The 26,957-nt window shown below is 25.5% G+C and overlaps 2 protein-coding genes across 4 annotated transcripts in view; one reads left to right on the forward strand and one right to left on the reverse strand.

Moving 5' to 3' along the window:
* Positions 1–26,957, reverse strand: part of LOC142329769 (synaptic vesicle glycoprotein 2B-like) — a 218,742-nt gene that overhangs the window by 69,695 nt on the left and 122,090 nt on the right. For 2 of the 3 annotated variants that reach the window (XM_075374544.1, XM_075374545.1), the window contains exon 2: positions 26,375–26,574. The exons of the other annotated variant lie outside the window; for it this stretch is intronic. The gene's annotated coding sequence lies outside the window, so the exon portion shown is untranslated. The remainder of the gene's footprint in view (positions 1–26,374; positions 26,575–26,957) is intronic. 3 annotated transcript variants of the gene reach the window in all.
* LOC142329770 (synaptic vesicle glycoprotein 2B-like) overlaps positions 26,501–26,957 on the forward strand; it is a 111,540-nt gene continuing 111,083 nt past the window's right edge. Inside the window, exon 1 of the mRNA XM_075374549.1 lies at positions 26,501–26,586. The gene's annotated coding sequence lies outside the window, so the exon portion shown is untranslated. The remainder of the gene's footprint in view (positions 26,587–26,957) is intronic.

Here is a 26,957-nt window from a genome sequence, read left to right on the forward strand (position 1 = left end):
AAAACAAAATTACTAAAATAGGTATGGCACTCAAAACAAAAATCATAGTTTTCAATGTATGAACGTACTATAAAAATTTTTCATAAAATACTGCCAGCAATTAAAATAATTAAACAAACATCCAAGTGTGACCCTAGAAGTATTTTCCAACGTGAAGAAAAAATAATTAAATATATTAAAGAATGAAATACAGAAAATGATTTTAAAAATATACTAAGTAATAATGCCTGAATTTAATAGTGATGAAACTGTCGTATTTATAATGAATTATAGATTGCAACAAGAATAAAAGGAAAATTATGAATACCTAAACAGAACTCTTTTTAACATAAACACAAGAGAGAGTGATCTACAGTAGTACTTTGTTATAAGAAATGATTTTGCCTTAAAATTTTATCAAGATAGAGAGACTTGAAAAAGTTTATAATACTATGTAGCAGTTTGAGTTTTTTTGTATTTATTTAATCTAAAAATATATAAATTATATAGAGGTACTTAAACATTTTTAGTACAGCATTAAATCTAGTTATGGTTTAAAAAAAAAACTGGAAAAAAAGAATTATTTAGCTGTTTTGTTGTGTCTTATCATACTATCAAGTTATGTATCACAAGTATAGCATATTCCCAATTTTATCTTGATTAAGAGTTTCACCTGTATTATTTATTATTGAACCAGTGCTACTTATTATTTTTTTTTAACAGTAAGTCTTTTAATGGTATATTGTGATTCTTCTATAACTTAGGTTTTCTTATATTATTTTATTATTTCTGGTAAATTAATTTCTCTGATTCAGTTACCTACACAATAGTACACCGACTGATTTCTGATGTAAAGCACGCAACAATATGTAAACTTAATATTTATTAAAAAATATTTATTTATTTACTGGATTATTATTCTAGAGTGTAAACCTAACAAGTGTCAGAATGTTAACAATGTATAACTATGTATATTAAAAATTATATCACATATAAAAACTTATTTTATGAATTTGTAATACATAATGAAATTAAATGAATTTATACTTACATTAAATTGATTGCAATAAGTTTATTTAACATTAATTTATCACCATAAGTTACAGACTTTACTGAGTAAACTGATACAGTTATGATTTTTCTTTTACAAAGTGATAAAAACAATATTTTTATTAGAAAATGAGGTTACTCATACGATCTTTTGTTATGAGATGCAATGATTCATTTATATCATTATTATATGTATTCAATATATGATTTTATATTTCTGTTTCTTTTTTAATAGAATGAATTTTATAGATACTTTCTTCTTTATTTCCATAAATAAATTGTGTGTTTTTTATAGTAAAATGAGATTAAAATGTTAAGAAAATATATACTGGGTTCTTGGTTAAATAACTGGCTAACTGGCTACTAAACAATTTTGGCAGTCTTGAAAGAGTGCATCTTTATGATTTGTCTTTACAAAAAAAAAACCTCTTAGCAACGCAGTAGAGTTGGAATTTGGAATACATAAAGCTCTTGAAATTAAATTGTGGAAAAAAAGGTTGAAGTATGATTTTCAATAGTGGGACCAAAAATATAATATGACAATTATAACATAAATAATATAATAATATCTTAAAAACACAACATTTTAAAGAATTGAATATAATTCACTTTGTTAAAATTCTACTTAACTAGATAATATTAACTAGTTAATTCTAATTAACTTTTCAAAAATCAAATAAGCAGCTATATTTGAAAATGATAAGTATAAGAAATTAAAAATGATGATTTTTAATTTGAAAATAAAATGGGTTTAAAAGAATTAGCTCTTGTGCAAAATAATCTTTTTTTCTTCTTTCTTTTTCATATATTTTAATATAAGTATTCAAGTATGCATCAATTAAGTTTGTTAAAAATAAAAGTTTTTTTTACTATTCTGAAAAAAATTATGGTGTACCAACAACCCAAAAATTCTCAGTTTAACATTTCATTTAATAATTAGTTTTTTATTGCTTTAATGCATTTTTATAGATATAAATTTCCCCTACTGAGCAGAAACAATGTGTATAATATAATGTTTCATAACATAAAAGGGTTCAACAATTTGTTTTATCCGTCACAGTCACTCTTATAAGCTATATGAACTGTAAGACATCTAAAATAGAAGAGGCACAAGTTAGAATTAACTACTACTATTGAGAATAATGATAATATTGAATCAATTAACTGCAGCAAACAGGGTGAAGTGTTATTTGTAGGGTTGAATATTAACTACATTTCTCAGTAGGTTTTACATGTTGACATGCAACAATAGATTCAATGTGGTAAAGAAGGCAACAGAAAAGTAGTTAATACGTAAATTTCATAGTAAGCCTTGCATGATAACTTGTTATTCTTAAGGACAGTCATCTCATTTTTGGGAATAGCATATAACTCATATCCCTTCACCTAAAACTACTTGACAGTGAAAAGATATACAAATATATAAAACAAAATAAGTTTAAAAATAAAAACAAATTAAAAACTATCCAATATTTATTATATTTTTTTAATAAATTTCTACTTTTTAAAAATGGCACCAAGTTAAAAACAACTACCAACAAATTATTAATTATTTATTTGGCAATGAATTAAAATGTGCATATATTAACATTTTTTTTAACTTGACATTTTTTTAAACAAGCTTTCAAAAAAATGCTATCAGAATGAAAAATTTATAAGAAATAAAAACACAAAAAAACCTGCATTGATAAAAAGTAAGAAAAGTGTGCAGAGAAATTAAATAACCTGATTGAGATATATTAACATAATCTACAGCTCTCTAAGTACAAAAATAAGTATATTTTTTACTTAATAATTATCCTGAGTTTCTATTGTAATTTTCCTAAATTTTTGAATGAAAATTCTTTGAACATTTTATTAAGATATTAAATATACTACAAGAATCTGGTGCTAAACAATGGTGATGTGAAACATTTTTAATGGCCTTCAGATTACCATTATGGTAAATGTAATTTTTTTTAAAACTCACTTTTCTGGAAAAAATAGTACAAATAAAATGGAAATACCCAAAATCATTTTTTACTACTATTATGAAGTAAGTTTATTAGGAATCAACAAAGGGATACAGCATGCCAAACTATACAAGTACAAAATGTATTCTAATGTAATTACAAAATTAATTTTTGATTCCATAATTTTTATATTTTTAATTGATGAATGTACCTCAAATATCCATGTCTTCATGGTAAAAACAGAATTATCCACAAAATTTTAAAATAAAAATTATTGATTTTCAAAATACTGAAGTTTTTTCCACGTGAATTTTTTAGAGCTAACTAAAAGCACTTTTTCCACTGGACTTATCAGTAACTGTTGGTAATGATATCCATTTCAAAAAGTTTAGAAATCCCCTTAAGTATGTAACTGATTAATAAAAAATGGAGAAAAATGTGATATATCGTGTCCAGGCGATGATAACACAAAAGCGTTTGTCGCCGAGAAAAAAAACTACATTTGTTTAATATTTTGTTTTTTAAATTCGCTTATAAATTTTTTGATGGTGTTCTATCAATCTACCTTTCACTCTACATTAATATTCCTTTCTCTCTCTCTCTCTCTCTCTCTATATATATATATATATATATATATATATATATATATATATATCTAATTCAATGTCTACTACTACTACTACTCAAGCATGGTTAAAATAATAGCACTGAAATTTTATTTAATTATTCTAAAAATTGTGTTTCAATATATTTAAAAATGTAATAAACAAAATAACATACACACACACACACACACACACACACATGCAATCACAATTTTATTGATTACCATAAATACTTATTTACTTAAACAAAATATATTTATTTAATATAAAATATTAACATTATTAATGTATTTATTAAAAAAAAGTCATTCGCATTGATGAATAATATAAATTTAATTTTGTACTACAGAAATATGATAATACTAGCTGGTGCAATATTAAAGAACTTATCATTTATTAATAAATTACACTATGTAAATAGTAATAAAAGACAATGAACTAAAAAAAAAAAATATTTCAAACAAATAACCGAATGAATAGTTTTATACTGATAATATTGGAATTTTACTATTAATACCTAATAATAAGAACAATGATAATGAAATAATAATTTATAATAGATCATAATTAATCTAATTCTGCAATTTTTTTTTAATGCAGATATGTGCAAGTTAATAACTTTTCTTTAACACTAAATACACTCAATTGATTTTATAATTTTAGAGAGTAGCACACAATGTGCAAATGGAAAAATAGCAAAACACTATTTCAAAATACATATTTTTCAAATGTTTTAATTTCCTTACTAAAATATAATAAAATCTGAAATAGCCAATCAGCAATAACATAATTTTATTCTAGTTAGCATATATGAATAAAAAAAATAGATATCTTTTTTCCAAAATATGAATTAATGTGAAAAAAGTGTCTCAAAATAAGCTGTGTAGCCAGCTGTGTATTTTGACAATTGGTGATATCTAATCTTAGATTGACCATTGACCATTTATGAGACAATTAAATTAACAAAACAACTAGTGGTAACAATATTAAATAAATAAAAGTTCAACTGAGATATGAACCATAATTCTGCAGCATCACAAAAAATTAATCAGAAATAATGCAAATAACTTGTCAAACTGATGAATTCATTTTCTATTAAATGAAACAATTTTTAATTCATTACAATAATTTTTAACTACATATTGACTGTAGGCAACCAAATATAAGTCACTTGTGTTTAAAAGTATAGTAATTTCTAAAAATACTAAGCATTCCATGTTATGGTAAATAGGAAAGTAAGGTTTAAAGTAGTTTTTTATTGCCATCATCAGTAAGATGAATATACTGCACATATCAGCACTCAAAGCTCTTCTCAAACCAATGATATTCAGTCCTATATGTGATAACTTCATTCTGTTTACCACAAGGTCTTGCTGCGTAATAAATAACATCATTAATCTTAGTGAAAACAACTTTAACTAGTGCCATGGTAATCTTAGATGCTCCAGTCTTTCACATAGCTGTGATCAAGCATCACAGCTGTATGAAAGACTAGAACAGAAACTGTAACACAACAAATTTTTACTAATTCTTTTTAAATCTAATGTGCCTATTTTTTGTCTTAATACTTTATGTATAAATTTTTATTTTGTAAATCTTTTCATTATTATGATTTAAAAATAAGGAATGTAATTAGTTTTATCCTTTAAGACATATATAAAGCACTAACTTTGAATTTATTTGATGCATAATTAACATTACATTGCTTACATCATAAAAGGATGTGATGGCAATGATAAACAATATTTACTGTTAGATTATTCCAAACAACTTTATTAATTGTATTTTTTAATCTCAACATAACCTTAACTTGACTGCACTATAATTAACATAATATCTGACCAAAGTAATTTATCATTATCAACCCTCACATCCTTTTCTGATATCCTCAATATCCTTTTGTGACAAAAGCAATGTAATATTAATTATACACCACTTAAATTCAAAGTTAGTGTTTTATAATAATTAAGGCATGAGCGCAGTGTCAGAAAATGGAATCTCAACAATCACCATTAAATTGGTGAATGCCTCTCCTCTGAAGATAAGATGAAGGTCTAAAGATGAAAGTTAAAATGAAGGTTATTTTACAAAGGTAGGTTCCTGACAGAAGAGATACTTTTACTGCTAAATTGAACAAGTGGTGTGAGTGATTCATATAGATGCAAGCCAACTAAGTTATCTAATAAAGGGAGCACAACCCTGAGTTATTGTATATCACTTTATAATAACATTATCATTATTAGGATGAGAGAGAGATAGATAAATGATTTGACAATTGAGTGCAGCCAAACTCACCCTGTAATACTTTTACTTTATAATTACTTTTTGTTTTTTAATACCGACTGTTTGCTAATAATTTGATATTAGTATAAGTATCTAAGAACAAACTTCAGATCTTTGTTGTTAACTCACTCAAATGGAATAAGTTGACAGGCAACATGCCCGTAAAACCCAGTAACTAAAGGCTGATAATAACAGTAGGCTAAACAAAGGATTAGGCTTAGAAGTTACATTAAAAATATATTCAACAGTAAATTTGAAAAAGAAAATACTTCAGGGAAAAGGGGAGATTTTAGACAGAAAGATGTTAATTGATAGAAAATCTTGGTTAGATGAATTTAGAAAATTAAAGCAAAAGATAAAGGGAAAAATTATATCACCATATAAGAAATGAAATATAGTGCAAAGTAACAAATAAATACTAGTTGAAGGAAAGTGTGATGATATAGAAAATAAAAGTGATTACAAGAAGCAAGACTAATGTTACAGAAAGAAATGTCAGCAAACAGATGGAATGAATGTATATGACTGTGTAGAAGGGAAATTCTTTTGATAAGGGATTAAAGGAGGAAAAAGAAATTTCAAAGGAGGAGACTATACTGTGATGTGAACTGACTGAGTGCTAAAAATGTAAGTGATAATAAAATAGTACGAATTGTGATATACCATTCGATTTGCTGTACAATCTAGAAGAAACATGACTAATTAGTTTGTATACATTAATATGGGTAATTTATGTCAATGGAGAAGTACTATTAGATTTTAATAAAATATTCTTTTTAGAATACCAAAGAAAGCGAGTGCAAAAAAAAATTGAGAACATGAGAAGAAATATTAGATAACACAGAACATCTGATAATGTAAAATGAAACAGAATCTTTAAAATTAAAAAGAAGTTATTAAAATACAGTGGATAAGGAGTTATTTGTGATCTGCATAAGAATTAGGGAGTTATAATGAAATAAAATGGAAAGAAGAAATTTGAGGATAAAATAACAACTCTCGGACAAAAAATAAAAAAACTATTAAGATTTTCTGATATTATTATCATTTTGAGTGAAACTAGGAATATATTAGAAGTAATGAGCAGATGATTCATTGCTGATTCAAAATAGGGATAGAAAGGAGTATAATGACAAGTTAGGTATTAAGATAAGAAAGCACAACACATCCAAATTATGTTATTTATATAATAAAGATGGGAAATTACTGAAGATCCAAAAACAGATTTCTACCGATCATGAAAGGTTCTATGCAAAAAGAAATATGCTGATATCAATTATAAATTCAGGGATTAGAAATTGTAATTCTTAACACATATGTTTTCAAAGAAAACAAAAAGGTTTCTAATGTGTAATGTTACAAAAGAATGTTAAAAATTATGTCAAAACAATATGATACGAAGAGGTTTTAAGACAAATCAGAGATGAGAGAAATTTGCATTGTCACAATAAAAAGAAAGATAAGGCTCTTGAACTGTGTACAAATTTAATGAATTTAGATGAAATATTATTTTAAATGGATACAAATATTAGACTATAAAATATATAAATGAGAATGTTGTAAACGCTATCACCAGGGCAATAATCAGAAAACAATAAAAAGGAATAGAAACTGCATAGAGGAGTCAAATGAGTGAATACAAAAATCCAGCAAGTTTAAATACATATAAATTATTTTCCCAACTTAACCACCATATTTGAATATAAAAGAAAAGTGCTGATCTCCTTGCCAGAGTAATAGTGTCTTGGCCTTTCATCAGAATATCCTGGGTTCGAATCTGAGGCAATCATGTGTTATTTTTCATCTGCTAAAAAATTCTCAATTCATATTCCTATGCAGAAGATTTGAAGGTTATATGGTGAATTAATCATGGAAAAAACAAAAAGTCCTTCACCCTATAGTTCAATGCCATCACTTCATGTACATGTAGTAAGTGCCAATGTATGTGTATTGACATGAGTATCATAAATAATTACACATGGATGCTTAATTATTTCTGTCTCATAGTTAAAAATAAATATTTTTACCTTATTATCTAATCAGTTTTACAACTATTGCAAACACACAAATTTTTTTTATAATTTTGTATCATATTGATAAAGTACTTTTTAAAAAATTAAAAAATAAGGGTAGTGACAGTGAATAATTCACAAATGGTGATATATATATATATATATATATATAGGGGATTAATTTTACTTTTTTGATCTATACATATACATACGTATATATTCCAGTACTGGACTGCAAAATTACATGTATATTTAGTCATTCAAAATTTCACAATAGAAAACATTATAATTTCGTAAAAAATGAAAGTATTTGCAATTTCAAAAGGGATTATGAACTTTGACTATCTCCTGCTCCTGATAGATATAATGCCTAATACCTGTTCAGCATTATATTTATTTGGCTTACTGTATAATCAATAGATACAGGAAAAATGAGTCCCTTAACTGTTTCAAAGAACACTTTCCACCAGATCATTCCAACAATGTATTCAATAAGTTTTGCCATCCTCAGTGTGAACAACAGAGGATTCAGTTTAATTCACATAGATAAAAATGGGGGAAAAAGGTCAAAGTTTATAGATGATGAGAAAAAATGATGTAATAAAGGAGGATCATGGCATAAGACAGCTGCCAAATAATCTTACTAATACCGCTTACAATTTCTTAATAGACTGGAACATTTTTACCCATGCTGACCAACAAGCTTAAATTTATTTAAAAAAAACATTATTTCTGAAATTATGTCGTATGGAAGTATCTAAATGAATTACACATGTTCATCTAGGATTTAAATAGAAATAGTAATAATAAATTTTAATTTGACTTTTAATAAAGATTCATAATATGATAATAACAAGTGAAAGACGTAAATAAAAAATAAGCACCTAAATGTAAATGTATGTATAAATAAATATTAGTATTAAGTTTCATTAAGGTAACGTAACTGAATTTTTCATATCAAACAAACAATAAAACCATTTTAAGTGTACAATTGTAACATAAGTTTATGTATTAAATTAATAGGTGAATGATTTACGTATAATGACAGGTGTAAAATTTCAAATTTTTAAACATTTTCTTATAAATACTTTATAACCTTTATAAATCTATTTAACTAATTCATTGAAGAAGAAAAACAACAACAAATCAATCAATTTATGATTACTCTCTTTATAACATAACATAGTTTTTAATGATTAATAAAAATAGAAAAAAAATTACGTATGACTAATCTATATGTAATAATCACGATAAAAACTTGCAGTATTGTATTTCATGTTAAATTAATACTTCGTGTATACTGAAATAATACATTTGCACCTACAGTAATATATATCGGTTTATTGGTGAATTAACATGTTACATTATAGCAATCATTTAATTAGGAAGATCTTTTTACTGTTTAATTTAAATATAACAGGTAATTAACATCTTTATTTAATGATTAATAATTATTTTCTTCTTATTAATATTACTAGATAAATGGCTATTACTTTAATTACATTTAATTCATTTACATAAACACATAACTAATTATTTAATTTATAACAAATCAATTAATTTAAAGACAGCTAGATAAATAAACGCTTATTACAAGTAAAAAAAGAAATACAGTAGTGTTTAGATTTGCAATGTTTTGCTGTAAGTAATATCAATCTAATAATTAAAACAAAATGGTTGTAATGTAAATAAACTAATTTATTTATATGTAACACTAATTATAGTCATTTTAATCTGAATCAAAGTCAGAAATACAATATTTTATGACCAATTAATTTTTCAAACAGCAGCAGGTTCTTGGTTTCTTTTTTTTAAATTAAGTTAAAATAGTATCTGTATTAATAAAATTATTAGTTAAATGGTAAATTTAATTTTCTGTTTTTAAATACAGCATATTAACTAATCCAAATAAAGGGTACAGAATTTTACAATATACTAAACAATTTCATATTTTTTTAAAAAGAAACATTTTAATCACTAAATATTAGATTATTTATTAAAAAAGATTGTTCTATTATTATTTCTGTATACTCCTTTTTCTTTATAAATAAAATGTTATATCGTGTAAATCACTAAAATAAAGACTATCTTCAGGCAGAAGACATTTATAATTGAACCATAATAACTATGACTACCATGATATGCTAAATGAATCTGAAAAGTACTGTAAGAATTTTAAATTCTAATTCAGAGTTAGAATTTATATTTGTATAAATAATAGTAAATCTATAATAATCGGCAATTAAAAAAAATACACATTATATATAAAATATACATTGAACATTTGAAATTTAGCATTTTGAAATTTGATACATAATACTAAGTAGCAGAACCTAACAATTGTAAACAAAAGGATTTAAGTTACTACTAAAAACGATACACAATCTTAAAATAAAATTTACAAAATCCGATGTCCCAAGATATGTTTACTATGGGAAGTAAAAGTCACGTTGTTTTCCCATTGCATTCTAGACTGAACCAAATATATATTACGGCATACTATTATGTCAAAACCTCAGAAATATAGAGCGATATTCATCCCTATGTGTGAAATTTTATTCCTTTCATTGCAGGGAATGGCTATATAATAAATATTATTAATCTCAGATCAGTGACACTGTTAATCATAATGGTGTCTCTTGTACTTAAATGCTTTACATGTGTCATAGAAATAACAAAAAACCGGCAGATAATGTAAAACAACAAATTAATATGCCCTTCCTATTATAAAGCAATATATAATATATATGAATTGTTTTATCTCAGAAGGGAAAGAATCATGATAATCCTTTAAAATTATTAAAAGAAAAACAAGCTACTTTTAAAAGCATTTCATAGCTAAACCCCATGAATAGTCAAATAATATATTCAATCTAAGTTGTGTTTGTAAAAATATGTTTTATTTTGAAATTTGGTAAGTAAATATACCTGAACAGTATGCTGTTTATAAACATGTTAGATTAGAAATACAAATACACGTAGTTGAATATATTATTCAATTAGTATTTAAGATGTTTCCTAATCTTTTAAACACAGGGGCCATTAACAACATTACTGAAAAAAGCTCCATCAGTTTGTTTATGATTTTTAATAATTATATCTTTACAAATCTTTATATTTAAAAATGAAAAACTTATCATTAGTTTTTAATAAGGTGAGAAGTAAATATGCAATTCCTCATTAGTCCTAACGGGAATTCCATTCTAATTTTAATCCTTCTTGTAGTTGGACTAGAAGCTAGATGAAAACAAAAGTCACAAAGTGTAATGTAATTACTTCAAGCATTATTATCTTTTTAACATGTATTATGAACTCAGTGTTGTATCAGTATGTCTATATGTCATTGGCTCTTCTATAATTTATGTCTAGACTGAATGTATTCTTACTGTTTTTCTTTATTATTCTGTTTTAAAGGAAGACTATGTTTTCACAGTTTTTATTTTCAATCCTTTTCTTCTCCAAATGGTCTTTTTTTATTTATCATGTTGAATTATTTAAACCTCTAAATACTTAACAGCATACACTTTGTTTAAATTAACTACAACCATGTTAGTTTGCCAATGAATATTACCCTGTAGATTAATTATCATCTTGTCAGTATAATTACTTTAAATCATTACTTTCTTCTAAAACACTAGATATAAATCAAGTTTAAAAAAATTCTAAATGGTAAACAAACAGGAAAAATATTTTTAATTTTAGAAGTAGAGGTTATCACAATATTAAAATAATACACACACAATTTTTCTTTTTTAAATTCAACACATTCATTAACATATTAACCATTGTGTTAACAAGAAAAATACTATGTCTTAAAGATTAAAACACACCAATACTGGATAATAAAATTTATATATATGTTCAAATACAATTAAAAATTTCAAAACAAAAAACAGTTTAAAATAAAATTATAAATTATTAAAATATATTTTAATGTAGTCATAGAATTCAATACCAACTGAAGTTGCTGGATACTGTGAAAACTGATTATTGGAAATTAATATGGTAACTTTAACTTATCTAATTTCTGTGTTTTGGAGGTTTATATTTCATATAACATTAAATATATATAAAGTTCTACATACTTATTTAATACATATTGATATTCTATTAATTCTCTGAATTTTAATTTAGATTTCTATTTTACTGACTGATATTTATAATTTATTCAATAATTTAATGTTACAACACGATCGACTAATACTGTTACTATATATACTTAATACTATTTCGATATGTTAACTAGCATTTGTTATACCTGTTGTTAATTGTAAAGTAATACAATAAATATTACTTTTTTGAAAATTATAAACTATTTAAAATAGAAAATAGCAATGCACTCAAAAATAATTATATATCGACATATAACAAAATACAGACATAACAAACTGATGTATTTTTTTAATAAAAGTTTTCATTAAAATAAAATCACTGGATAAGAGCTTACTGTATACATTTTTTTATATATTTATCCCGTGATAGCCGAGTACCCTTCTTGATGCCAACCTTAAAGAGACAACATATAGAAATTTATATAATAAATTCTTGACTGGGATTCAAACGCCGATTGTCCATGAAAAACAGAGATACTACTACCACTTTGCAATGTAAACTAACAAGTATTTTTTAAATTATAAAACTCTAGTAGAACTGATAATTAATGCATTTTCATATAATAAACTGTTGTTTATATTAAAAATTATATTCTTAATTATTATCACTAATAAAAATATAAGATCCTCAATTTGATCTGATGTATATTTTTTATTTCTGATGATCCTTACTTTTTTTCAATAAATGGGTTGATTTCAAAGAGTAGAGATATTATTTCCAGATAATTTTACTGAACAATTTTTTTAAAGAAAAAAAAATTATGAACATAAGACAATTTGAAGTTAGTTATTCTTTGTTGTCCGATATTTTAAGTATGTACCCTGTACTCAAGAAAATTTTTGAAAAATTTAGACTAATACAGACTTGTAAAATATATTTATTCTCACACTCTCAAGAGCCTTAACTAATGCTTCATAGCAGTTTGTTTTCACAGTTTTTATGCATTCCTTTTCATACTTCATCAAGGTGTCAGTTTCTTGCTATTACATTACTCATGAGTGATTTTTTTTCATATAAGCTTATACTAATTTTAAATAAAAATAAAAGAAAAATTAAATAAATGTTAAACAAAATAATAATACTGATTTTAAAAAATGCACTAGAATTTAAAAAAGATAGTTTCCCAATCTTATTAAAATTTCAACTTTTTGACATTAGCGTAAAGTTAAGGATTAATAATTAGAATTATTTATTTTTTAACTGGAATAAACTTCGAAACATGAAACTGTAATAAAGACTGATAAAATATTATTTTTACTTTTGATTATTATAAACTGACAATAATCAAATTTAAATGTATTTTTATAGAGAATTGATAACATGATATTTAGGCAGAAATTTTCATCAGCCTGTATTGGATTATTCACCTAACTGATATAACTAAAAAATTATGATTATTAGTTTTGTTGTTACATGAAAAATGCAGGAAAAGTAAGACAATATAAAATTACAGAGTTAGTATGAAGTGAAATATGTGGTGAGCCTTATTGAGTAAAATGATAGGATATTACTTTATAATTAACAAATATATTATCAAAATCTCTAAATACTTAATTTTGTAATTTAAAAAATTTTCCATAAATTATCTTGATAATTTTCACGATAATGAAAAAAGTTTAACATAAATGTAAAAATTTCCTCATAAATAGATGTTACATAATAATAATAATACATAATCATACATAAATTTTTAAGTTTTCTTATATATTATCCTTTTTAAGTATAATATATAATCCTTTTAATATAAGGATATATAATCCTTTTAAGTATAGTATATTATCCTTTTCTTATATATTATCCTTTTAAGTTTTTATATTTATCCTTCCAAGGAAGGATAAATATAAATAAATAATATATATTTAGTTATGTTTTGAGTTTTACTGATCTTTATCAAATATTTTCAGATAAATAGTCAAGGTTATTATTTCATAATAAAGGAAAAAACAAAAAGAAATTAAAACATTTTAGTAATACTATTTTTAAAAGAAAAGAAATTCAAGGACATACATAATAACATTCAAAATTAAAATGTAAAAAAAAGTTATCAATCTTATTTCTTTGCAGGGAATTCCAGTAAATGTAAAATATACGTATCAAAAATAAAAAAAATAAAAACAAATGTAATAAAAAATAACTAAACTTTTATCTGAACAATTAATTTAATTTAATTTAATTAATTACGTGGTGCAACTGAAATAACATTAGATCAGTTCATCTGATACTTACATCAGCTTGCAGAATATTTATTCTAATGAAAACTGCTATTAAAATCCAATAAAAAAATACGACTTTAACAACACAATTCAATTAAAAAAGCAAAATAAAACGGATTATTTTTAAATAATTGTAATCTTTTATTTCATATATTCCGTTTAAAAGTCTTTTCTGTTGAATCTTTTAAAATTTCTTTATAATACAGATTTTGTAGAAATATGCTAATATGAAAGTTCCATTGAACATTATGAAGTATTTAAAAAAATATTCACATCACTTTCTCTCCATTTATTTTTGTACGTGACAACCCAGTCAAAAATCAAAGCTAATCTAACAAAATCTTATTTTTTGGATAATTAAATTATCTATATCTATACTATTATATAAAGAGGAAGGGGGTTTTAGTTTGTTCAGGATAAACAAAAAATTACTTGGTCAATTGCAACCAAATTTTTACCCATGTTTCTTGGAATAACTGAGAAGATTTTTAGATATATTTCATCTTGGGAAAAAAATAATAAATAAATATATATATATATATATATATATATATTAACTTAGCAAAAAAAATTCTTTTGTTATTGTATTTGTCTTTGTGTATATCTTTTACAAAAAGAAAATTAACAAAATTATATCTTTGTTTATAACTTCTTTTTGTCTTTGTCTATATATATATATATATATATATATATATATATATATTACATAGTAGTGGAGATTTGCCGGTTGAAGCACAAACTTTAATAAATTGAATTAATGAACTGTGAACTGTGAGTCCCTATCACTGTGTGAACTAGGTTGAACTGAATGATTCGAATCAATCGAATGAATAATATTACAAAAATAAAAGAATTAAATTTATGTTAAATAAAATAATATTAAATATATATAAAAATGTTTGTTTAACAATAATGGGCTTCCCGTGGGAAATGTGTATGAGGCTAGAGTGGTGAGGTGATGCAAGTACCTCGTGGGAGGCTAGACCAATCATCACCATCAACTGTTAGCAAACGGGATAACCCTGTTTTGGGAGGTGCAATAGGGTGTTCTTGTAATATATGTGCAAAATTCAGACAAAATTCAGACGGGGTATTTGTTAGTAGCTTGAAGGTTACCTTTTGAATGCATCAGGTACACTCTTGAACTAACAGATTGTGGTTATTTGGTTATAGCTTCATTATGTAATCTGGATTATCACAGGCTACATTAAGATGAAAAATTATTTATTAAAATGTGTAAATAATAAATAATCCTTACGATGCTGCACTTCTCATGCAGACTACTAGGTGGTGAGCCGCTAAATTCTCATGCTTCTTTCTTATGGCAAGCCACTCTCAAAATATTTTTTAAAAGAGATATTTTCAATAGAGGTGTTATTAAAATTGAAGACAAGGTTGTCAGCCTTTGTGAAAAGTATTTATGTCATTTCAGTTTACCAATGCCAAATTGTATGAGCAAGATAATGAAAATCCCTATGATACAATGTTCTGAAATTCTTTTAATCTTGATGAACTTCAAGAGTACATAAATATTAATCTTTCTAAATTAATACCAGATTAGTGCCAAACATATGATTCCATCACTGGCATAGCAACAGAAAAAAGATTTTTTTTTTTAGATGATCCTGGAGGCACTGGGAAAACCTTTTTTACTATTCAGTAGATTAATAAAACATATGCGGAATACTTTCCACATATGTTTGATCAACAGGTAGCTTGGCTTTCAGTGTAGCATCGTCAGGCATCGCTGTGGCATTCCTCACTAATAGTAGTACTGCTCATTCAACTTTTAAATTGCAGTTAAATGTATCATGTGGACAAGAGTCACTTTGTTCTATGTGTAAAAATGATCCTCTGGGTAAAATTTTCCAAGATACACAACTTATTGCATGCGATGAGTGCACCATGATTCATCGAGCTCATGTTGAAGCAATTAACTATACTCTCAGAGACTTTAGGTCATGTCATAATTTGATGGAAGACACAACTTTTATCTTTTCAGGAGATTTTCAGAAAAATTTTCCAGTGCAGACAAAGCCACAATGGGGATGCTGGTTTCAATATAAAGTGAATACCCAAAAAACACAAAACAAGAAATGGCTCTGAAAAAAGTTGAAAAATTTAAGTACCTGGGGGAAATATTAATATAATAGAGAAGGTAAAAAGGCAATATTATAACAGCTAATAAAATCGAAAATCCTTATAGACTAACATATAATATTAACACTAAAATGTTCCTCTCCTTCAATACTAAAATCAGACACTGTAAAACTCCAATAAGAACAGAAAATTTATATGCAGCAGAATGTTTTAGCTCTTAACATTAATGTGAAAAAAAATAAAAAAATACTTGACTATAATAATAAAAATAATATCAGAATTCCAACAGGTAATAAAGAAGTTTATAAAAAATGTGATACTTCTCCCAGCCAGCCAGAAAAAGAAGACAGTATTACTTTGGTCAAATCTTTAGAATGAATAATAACAGAAAAACTGAAAAAAAAATTTAATTGTTTTCTGCTGGAAGAAAACACAGAAATTTGGATTGAAGCAATTAAGAAGAATCTCCAAGAGATTGAAGCAGCAGAAAAAAATAATATTTTAACAAGGATCTCTTTAGAAAGTTAATTAATAATCATGAGTTTTAAGAAATAGAAAAAGAAGTTAGTTGTGAAAAAGAACTGAACTGAAGAAAGGAGAAAGAAAATAAGTCAAATTATGACTCAAAACATGAAAAAACAAACACCGGAACAAATAATTTTAATATGATACATAGATGGCCTAAATGAAAAAAACAAAAAAAATTCTTGATACTTTATATTTTATATGAAAGTTGAAAAATATAAACTCAATTCACTAAATTTTACAGAACTACATGATAACAGAACATCTTTACACAATAGAGATAACTATCATGATTTTTAAAAAACAAACACCGGAACAAATAATTTTAATATGATACATAGATGGCCTAAATGAAAAAAACAAAAAAAATTCTTGATACTTTATATTTTATATGAAAGTTGAAAAATATAAACTCAATTCACTAAATTTTACAGAACTACATGATAACAGAACATCTTTACACAATAGAGATAACTATCATGATTTTAAAGAAACCCCTAATGGTTTCTGTAAAACCTGAAAAGTCTCAGGTGTTGAAATCTTAGAAATAAAAATGTTGACATATCTACAGACAAAGCTATATTCAACAGACTCATCACTAGATAAGCAACAATTGATACAGACAAATTTTATATATATAATCTGTTGACTTTGTAGACTAATGACTATAATATTTAATATCATTTAAAGTTATGAAAAAATAAATGAAAAAAATTTAGGACTTAAAATAAATTTTTATATCTACATTAGAGTATGAACAACTTTTCTAAACAAAACGAATATTCTACTTAAAGATAAAATATTCACTATTAAAATTATAAATAAATAAATAATATTTTTTGAATAAAAAATTGGTTGTTAGAAGAATGCGAACCTTGAAACAATAGAGAAAACAAATTAAAATAGTCTATGATAACCATAGAGATGTAATATTTTACTCAAACATGTTAATCAGCAGTGTAAACTTCTGCTCCACAGGCAACAATAATAATACATTTTTAATAATAAAAGTAATCTAAGGGAAATTTTCACTCTGAATTTCTTTCAAAACATTCTTTTTAAATTATCTTTTCAAAGAATTGAATCTTGATTTCAACTTCTTATTCCTTTTGACTGTCTAAACTTATTAATCAAGCAACCTAAACCTTGAACAAACTGAAGATAAGATTGAAGCATTGAAAATATTTTATTAATTTTTTTTTAAGCTAATAATGATATTAAATTGTTAGCTTTAAAATTTATCTTCAGTGTTTTAAATTTTCAAGCACATAATTCAAAAATCTTGTTTAATTTAAATGATTAAAAAAATTGAATAATATTTCGATTTTGTTCCAATATTAATCAGACACTATACACATCTCTTTTTAAAGTGTAATTTTCTCAGAGTCAAATACTGATTATTATGTTAAAGCATTCTTACAAATAAATGAACATTATGAAAAAATTATAGGCACAGCAGGAACTTCTAAAAAAATTGTTATGACAGATAACAATGATGCTGTAATGCATAAAAAAATCTGAAAAAAAAATTTGAACATAGGTGAGTGAAGTGCAATACAATAAGTACTTCAAGCAACCCTCACAAAAAAATAAACACAGAAAAATATGACAATTTTAGTTTAATTTATGTATATAGTAAAATCAGTTAAATCTGTACAGAATCAACCCATTTTTTACTCATTGAGATATTAATGAGATAATACTTATTTAGTTGTTACTTGTATACTGTTATTATTATTATTATTATTATTATCTTGCACTTTTGCCTCATAATCTACCATTCAGGTTCCCTAACCTTTATCAGCTTTTAACACCATCCCCCAACTTGAATACAGCCTTTACTTTCTTCTTGTTTCATAAATCTTCTGCTCCCACACTCTCCTTGGATCATGTATTTTGCCCATTCATACTATATGTCACAATCATTACAACTAAGCAACCTCAATAGTTTTTAGTGAGGGCTTATTACATATTGTATTTCTGATGTTTTGATTAAAAATTTGGTACCTTCAGATCTTCTCAACAACAACTGTTATAAATTTCATTTCTTCACAATTTAAGTTTTTGGCTTTTACTTTTTTGAGACATTGTGCCTGACTGAAAAGAGTAATTTAGTGGTGGGACCTAGGCATAATCATCTTCTTTGAAGTGGTGGGTCTTGACAGACCCATCACTTCATATTCAGTAATAGCTAATTCTTTAAATGGAAGAAAATAATCATACATCCTAGTTCTTGCCTGAAGCCCTATTAATTATCTCCTTTTTTCTTCCATTTTTCCATTAATAAAATAATGTTATAAGACAAATAAAATAAGACATAATTAACATTATGAGAATGGCCAGATGGATAGACACATGGACAGATTTACATATAAATTCTACAACATAAGTGGAAACTTAGAATCAATAAGCTATCTATAGATCTGAATATAATTTGAAAGTACAAAAATCTGATGTGGACACAACATGACTTCCTTGTATGCCTGTTAAATTATATATACACATTTTTTGCTGCAGTTCATTTAAACTTACTTCATTTGAAAGTGATACATGATCCTTCAATTCTTTAATAAAGTGGACAATTGCATAATTGCTGAAACTTGAGAACATGTACACAAATTAAGATCAGAAGAATTACACCAAACCAAGGAGTGATTAAATGATTGGCAACAAAAAACAAATAAATGAAATGAAGAATAGTGTCCGACTTAGGGAGAATATTGTCCGGCAATATCAGAAGAGTAATGAACTAAAATATAAGAATTTTTTGCAATTTATTAAAGAACAGGCATGTATGTCTCATTGTATATGTTGTTCTTGTGAGGATCTATTTTTTAGTCACTCTGTAGTTAACTTTAATGTAGGTAAAATTAAACAGAAGTTCTAGAATAATTAAATAAGATTAAATAAAAATTAAACTAGAAAATAAAAAAAATAGTATGATTCTAAATTATAATTTTCAATTAATATTAAATAATCAGATGTTTCACCAAATCAATTACATATACACATATGTAATAATGCATATTAAATTACATATACACAACTTTGAAAGTACATAAAATATTATTTCACTAATAATTTCTGATTTTTTCATATTTTTTTTTATTACTGTTGAATTATTATTTATTGTAAAAATCTTTTTACTATAACGGGTTAATGAGTGAGTATTAAATCAATATATTTAAATTAAAAGGAAGTTAAAATAATAAAGGATGAAGTCTGATTCGAGCCAATGTGCCTTTCCTAACTAAATATTTCCTTAATCCATATATTTCATTAATTCAAATTTTATTTGGCTATAATTCTGGAACCAATGAAAATAAGTTCCACTTATGATACATCGTTGAGCTCTCAATGAGAGCTTATTACTACAGTTAAGAAAAAGTCCAAAATCCAAATTTCTTTGGATTTTGGGCTTTTTTGGAAACTTTTGGTTCATTCGATTCCAATCAAAAGCAGAGGTGCATAGCTGGATGTTATAACAGTCCTAAATTCAAAATTTCAACATTCTACAGCTAATTGTTTTTGAGTTATGCGAGGACACATACATACATATGTGTACACACATACATGTATAAAGACGTCACACCAAAACTAGTCAAAATGAATTCAGGGATGGTCAAAATGGATATTTCCATTGAAATCTGAAAACTGAAATTTTTTGGGATCACAATACTTCCTTTACTTTGTACCTGTAAGTGAAAATAAAAAAAGAGCATGGAAAAGGGTTGAACAGAATGAGAATCATGAAAATTCCAGACAAATATAAAATACTTGAAAAGAATTGAATGCCAATTAAAATATAAAAAAAGGAATAAGCGAGATCAATCCCAAAATTTTCCAAAATACTTCAGATTAGGGCTACGCTTTTCAAATGAATGTTTCACAATGATAGTGATAGTTAATTATGAAATGAATAAACAAACACTGTCACAACCATATAAAAAGGGATGTTTTTTAAAGTTTCATGCAAATAATAATAATTATTAATTATTATTATAATTATTACTTTATTATAACTATTAAAAATAATGATGATGTAGACACACATACGCACGCGCGCGCGAGCGCGCGCACACACACACACACACACACACACACACACACACACATATATATATATATATATGATTGCAACAGAAACATACTGACATATTATACTGTTATGAGATTATATGTAAATATACATAAATCAAAGCATAACAAAAGTGGGAGAATAAACTAACTACAAATCAAATACATCATCATAAATTCATTAATTAAAATATATATATATTACATATATATATATATATATATCTCAAAAGATTGATTCTTCCCCAAATAAAGAATAAAATGTGTCCATTTCGTGAACAAATCCTAAATGAGCTTAGTTTCCTTAAGAAGCCTTGAATAACTTTAATTAAGAATCAACAAGTGTCATAGAGATTTAACACGCTATTTATTAATATATTCAGCTCAGGTGTAAGATTTGACAATTATAATTTACATTTCTCATATGATTAAAGTGATTAATTTTAATCAAAATGTGTTCTCTCTTTGATAATTAATACAAAAGTTTGTATATTATTATCAAGATTTATGTAATTTTTTTTACTTCAAGGATTCTAAAAATTGCTAAAGAAACAGGTCAGATGAATATTTTGCACGATAAAATCGATTAGTTACAGAATAATTTTTTTGTTCATTTAAATATTATTAAATTACATTATGGTAGTTCTGGAGGCTAAACAGAAAAAAAAAATTAATGTAATTGAAACAAATTAAAATCGTTCATTTTTTAAATGTGAGTGATGCTACAAATGAATGAGTCATGAAACGCTTCATCTAAAAATATTTTTCAAAACATACTTAAATCTTCCCAAATTCCAAACTGTATATTTGATGCTAATAAATGCTTTTATCCATGAAAGCTTTCCTTGTTAGTGTTAATTAAAATCTAATATCTTTCTTAAACTGCACAGTCTGTAAGTTTGCTCCAAAATACGAAAAACTATTATATATAAAACACAAGCACACAAAACCTATGTATGTGTCAGAATATATGACTGGTTTTTCTGAACCTTCTCACTGAATTTGTTATAGTTATAGTAAATGTATATATTATAGAGTAAATCTCATCAATTACACACCCATTTAAAAAAGATATTTCATGGACAAAAGGAAACCTTTTAAGAGTTGTAAAATATTTCCTAATTTTTTCACACCTTTTTATTAGTTATGAAAAATATTTTTGATAATAAAAATAAAAATGATTAGGAAAAAAATTTTTTTTGGAAGGCAAGAAATATTCCTTTTGAATACAATAACATTAAGGATGGATCAACTGGACTGCATCTTGGAATAGTATATTTTTGTAAAAATATTAATTTTTGAATGGTAAACTGAACAAAGTTTAGTACACATAACAATACTAGTTTAATGCTTTCAGTCAAATTTGGCCCATCAGTAATGCTATTCTCTCCTCAATATCAATTATAATTTTTTTTTTTAAGTAAGAAAGACACGTATTTAGAATTTCATTGGAAACTGTTTGGGATTTGAATTGTGAATGTTTATTTTGCAAATTGTTATGTGCTTATGTAATCCAAAATGACTTGAGTGTATTAAGATGTTGGCTTTTTCATTTATGAGTAAAGTATCAAGATATAGTAGATTTATTCATTAGTAGAGGCAAACAAAAAACCATTAACCTTGCTATCTTAAACATAAACAGAAAAAAGAAGATTACATTTTAACACACTTAAAGTCAGTTTTCGGTACAAATTAAGACATAAAAGCAATTTTAACATAATAAAGTTATCAAGGTAACTCAATAAGTTGATCAAATAAAGAAGTAAGTAGAAATAAATACTGCCAAATAACACTAAGTGTTGATGTCAAATCAAAAGCAGTAACACTTTTACTGCTTTTAAAAACTCTTATGAAAGTAATTTTCTTTTAAATCTGATTCAAATCTGACTACATATGTAAAATGATTTTTTTTTCTTTTTTTATCAAATTATGTTAATTTTATGAAAGAGTTCTCGTAATATTTTTTTAATGAATGAATGGCTTAAAGAATTATCAATTTAATTTACGTATAATTTCTTAACACAAATATTGTGAATTGACTAATAGTAAAGTTTCATTGTTAGATGAGTAAATTCTTTAATTTCAAACTATTAGCCAACAAAAAAAAAATTGTTTATCTGGAATTATATATGGTGATAACTAATTTTGGGATCTGAATTCCAAAGTGTTATCAGAATTTGTGTAATATTTCACATTTTTAGATACATATGATTTAGACATAAAATTTATTTAACAATAAATGCATAATCAGTGACATCAATACTTTAAAAAAAATATTGATGTGTATTCATTTAAAATTTTGTTAAATCAACTAAACTTTTATTTATTCAAACACAGATAAATTGAAATACATTATTACAGTTTTAGACTTTTAGAACAGTTTCTAAAAGGCTAAATCATTGGAAATGTGTTATCTTTAATCTTTGAAATACGTTGACAAACTTTTTCGCTTTTACTATGTTAGAACAGTTTCTCTAAACAAAAACTAGCAACAGTTACCCATCATTCCAAGATCCCATCTTCCTTGGTACTGATATTCCAAGGTCAGAATATCCTGATGGAATTTCTCTCCTTGCTCATCACTGACAGAGTCCAAATTTTCAGGAAAATAGTCTAGGTGGAATGTAGGAAATGAATTTTTAATGACATCCTATATCTTACACTTTTGTAGTTTTCTAACAGCTTATTAACCAAAAAAACATAGTTTTCATCTTTTCTGTTGCCAAAAAAACCACCAATGTCTTTGAAAGACTTCCATGCAGCTAGTTCACATTCACTAAGTTTATCGTCAAAAGTTGAGTCCTTAAGCAGTTTCTTGATTTGTGGACTGATAAATATACCCTTCCTTGAGCCTCCATCACTCAATTTGGGAAAACTTATTTTTAAATGATTAAATCCTGGTCCATCTTTGTCAAGTGCCTTTAGAAAATTTTTCATGAGTCTGAGTCTTATGAAGTGGCAGTAGTATAATTTACCACTCTCAATTAATGACAAAAGCTTTACATTTTTTTCATCAGCCACAAAGTTTCGCCGCAATGGCCAATTCTTTGTTTGGTAATGACTTTTTGTATCACAACTATCCCAAAGACGAAGAAAATAATAGTATTTCATAAAACGACTTTGTAAACCAAGAAGTAACACAACTTTCAGATCACTAGTAACTTGCCAAATATGCTCTTCATATTTTATTGCTTCTAATACTGATACCATAGTTTCATACATTCCTTTCATGGTTGACTGCATGAGCTAATGGAATGGATGGCTGTTTGTTATCATTATGCAACAAAACTGTTTCCACGCAAACTTTAGAGGAGTCAATAAAAAGACACCATTCTTCAGGAATATGCTGAATTCCAAGCTCTTTCATTAGCCATCAACATCAATACAAATGCATGAAGAATTTTTCATATTAAAATAAGTTAAAAGAGTTTTATTTCATCTTCTAAATGTAGTAACTTTTGTTTTTTCTTTTAAAAGATTCTACTGTTGCAGTCTAGACCCCAGAAGTTCAGCTTACTGCTTTGATATCTTTACATTTCAAACTAATTCTTTACACTTCAAACTAATTCTTTACATTTCAAACTAATTCATTAAGTTCATGTTGAATAAAATGAGATTTCTCATCAGATACAGAAAGAAATTCTTCAACATACTCTACATCATCTGCTTCATTTTCAGATTGTTTTTCTAGCAATGTTGGATTAGATAGTGATAAAGGTACAGGTACTCCTCTCCATGTGATACAGACTTTAAGAACTGAGGACACATCTGCATATTTATGCATTTTCTATTTTTAAATGAAAATCCAAATATATTTGACATATATGTAGCAGTCGGTGAAGAGGTCCTTAGGTTTATACCAAACCATCAGTACAGAAAACAGCATGTCTTGTCGTTTCTCCTTCAACCATTCACTTACAATTACTGAGCACGATATGCAAATAACAAGAAGCGCCTAGATTTTATCTTGATCCCCAAATGTAATTTATCATCTGTTTTTATTAATTCATAAATAATCTTTCTTTGAGATTTAGATGTAAATTTACCACAGACATAACAAAAATTGTCTGAATGATTTGAACATTCACGAACGTTTGCAGAAACCATGTTGTAGCAAATAAAAACAAGAAAAATCACTTTTGTATTATAAAAAACTGATGAAAACATAACAGAACACTAATAAATCCGTGAAATACAACACACAATATAGACAAGTGAAGCTAGACTGTATAAGATTTTATGCTCTGTAGTAAGCAACAACAGATGTCTGTATGATGTCATCATACAGACAGTTTATATGCATCTACTTCTCATGATCTAGTGTGTATATATATATATATATATATATATATATATATATATATATATATATATATATTTCCTCTTTTCTTTATTAAGCATAAATGCAAATTGTTTAAAAGTAAAAATATAGAAACTATTCTTAATTGTAAACAGTAGTTGATCAAAATGTTTTTTTATAAAAACTTTTAACAAATTTATGATTTGTGGTAACACAATTTCAATAGCTTATTTGAAATCAGCACCCAAATTACATTGAGAAAAATTGTGTAACATGTTAGATACATATTTTGTGTTGACTAGTGTAATTAAACATTATAAGCTACACAAATACACAACAATTTATTAAATGAAGAGACACAAGACAAACTAAATATCAGATCTAAAACATACTAAATATATCTCTTTTTAACTAAAAAAAAAAAAAACTACCACCAATAACAGATGACAACAGAATAAGAGCAGAGGCACCAGCCACTGAAGATAATTGCAAAAGTGATTAAAAACAATATATGAATTTTTCATATTTTATAATAAATAAATATGGTTCAATTAGATTCAATTAAAAAATTAATATTCATGCATAATTTTCATTGCTGACCAAAACGGACAAAAATATTGTAAAGAAATATATTTTATAGGTAAGAAAATTGATGAAATCATTTTCTATTTTACATTCTGCTCAAAATTATCTTTGGCTAATCAATTTTTTTTTAAATGATACACTAGTCCAGTTATTACTAATTAAAATGTACTTCTAATGTAAAAAATGCTTCAATCGTATACTAACTTATGTACTAAAAAATACATCAATCATGACCCCCCACAAACACTGTGAGAGTAACTGATCATTAGACTACAGTTTCTAAACAGAATAAGTAATATGAGTAATATAAATGAACATTTTCTGACTTGCTAAGTAAAAAAATCCCAATAACTAAAGTTTTGGCCAACTGTAATACTTTTCCGTTATAGCTGTGCTATAACAGTACCAATACAGCTGATAGTTGGGAAAGAGAAAACTTTCTGTACTTCAAAAGAAAAGAAATAATACAGATCATAAAAAAAGTTTCAACAAACAAAATTGTATAATACTACTTTAAATTATAACTAACATTATTGGAATATAATATTAATTTTAATAATATAATAATTATTATACTTACAGGAAAATAATCCAGAACAATTTTTCTATTTACTCTTGGGTTGTGTTATATTACTTAAATATTGTAATAATAAAATTACTGACAAAGATTACGAGTAACTGTGTGTACGATTCATCACCATCAGAGGAAGAAATTAGCCCAGAGAGAAAGCAAAAAGTACAAACGAGAAACAAATCAACATTTCCTTTGAGAAGTCACAACTGAAATTAATGGTAAAACAGAATTAAATTATTTATTTATTCAGACAGTTATTTATTTAATACTAAAAATTTTAATCTACAAAATGCTAATTTTTAATTACCCCCAATTATTATGTCTCGATTTTTATTATATTTTTTTATTGTCTATCTGACTTTAGATAATCAAAACAGACGTAATTTACCCTAATTGTATAATAATAATAATGATACTAAAACTAATAAGAGTAGAAATTAATACAGATGAAGACATCTTATCTGTATATCTCTTTTAAATATTACATAGTACGTATATTTATTATCTGATGATCTAATATGCAAACAACATACGCAACATAAAAGACAGTTGCATAAGTAATTGACAAAGGCTATTTTGCCAAGAAATT

The sequence above is a fragment of the Lycorma delicatula genome, chromosome 9 (genome assembly GCF_047948215.1).
Source record: "Lycorma delicatula isolate Av1 chromosome 9, ASM4794821v1, whole genome shotgun sequence".
Taxonomy (NCBI): Eukaryota; Metazoa; Arthropoda; class Insecta; order Hemiptera; family Fulgoridae; genus Lycorma; species Lycorma delicatula.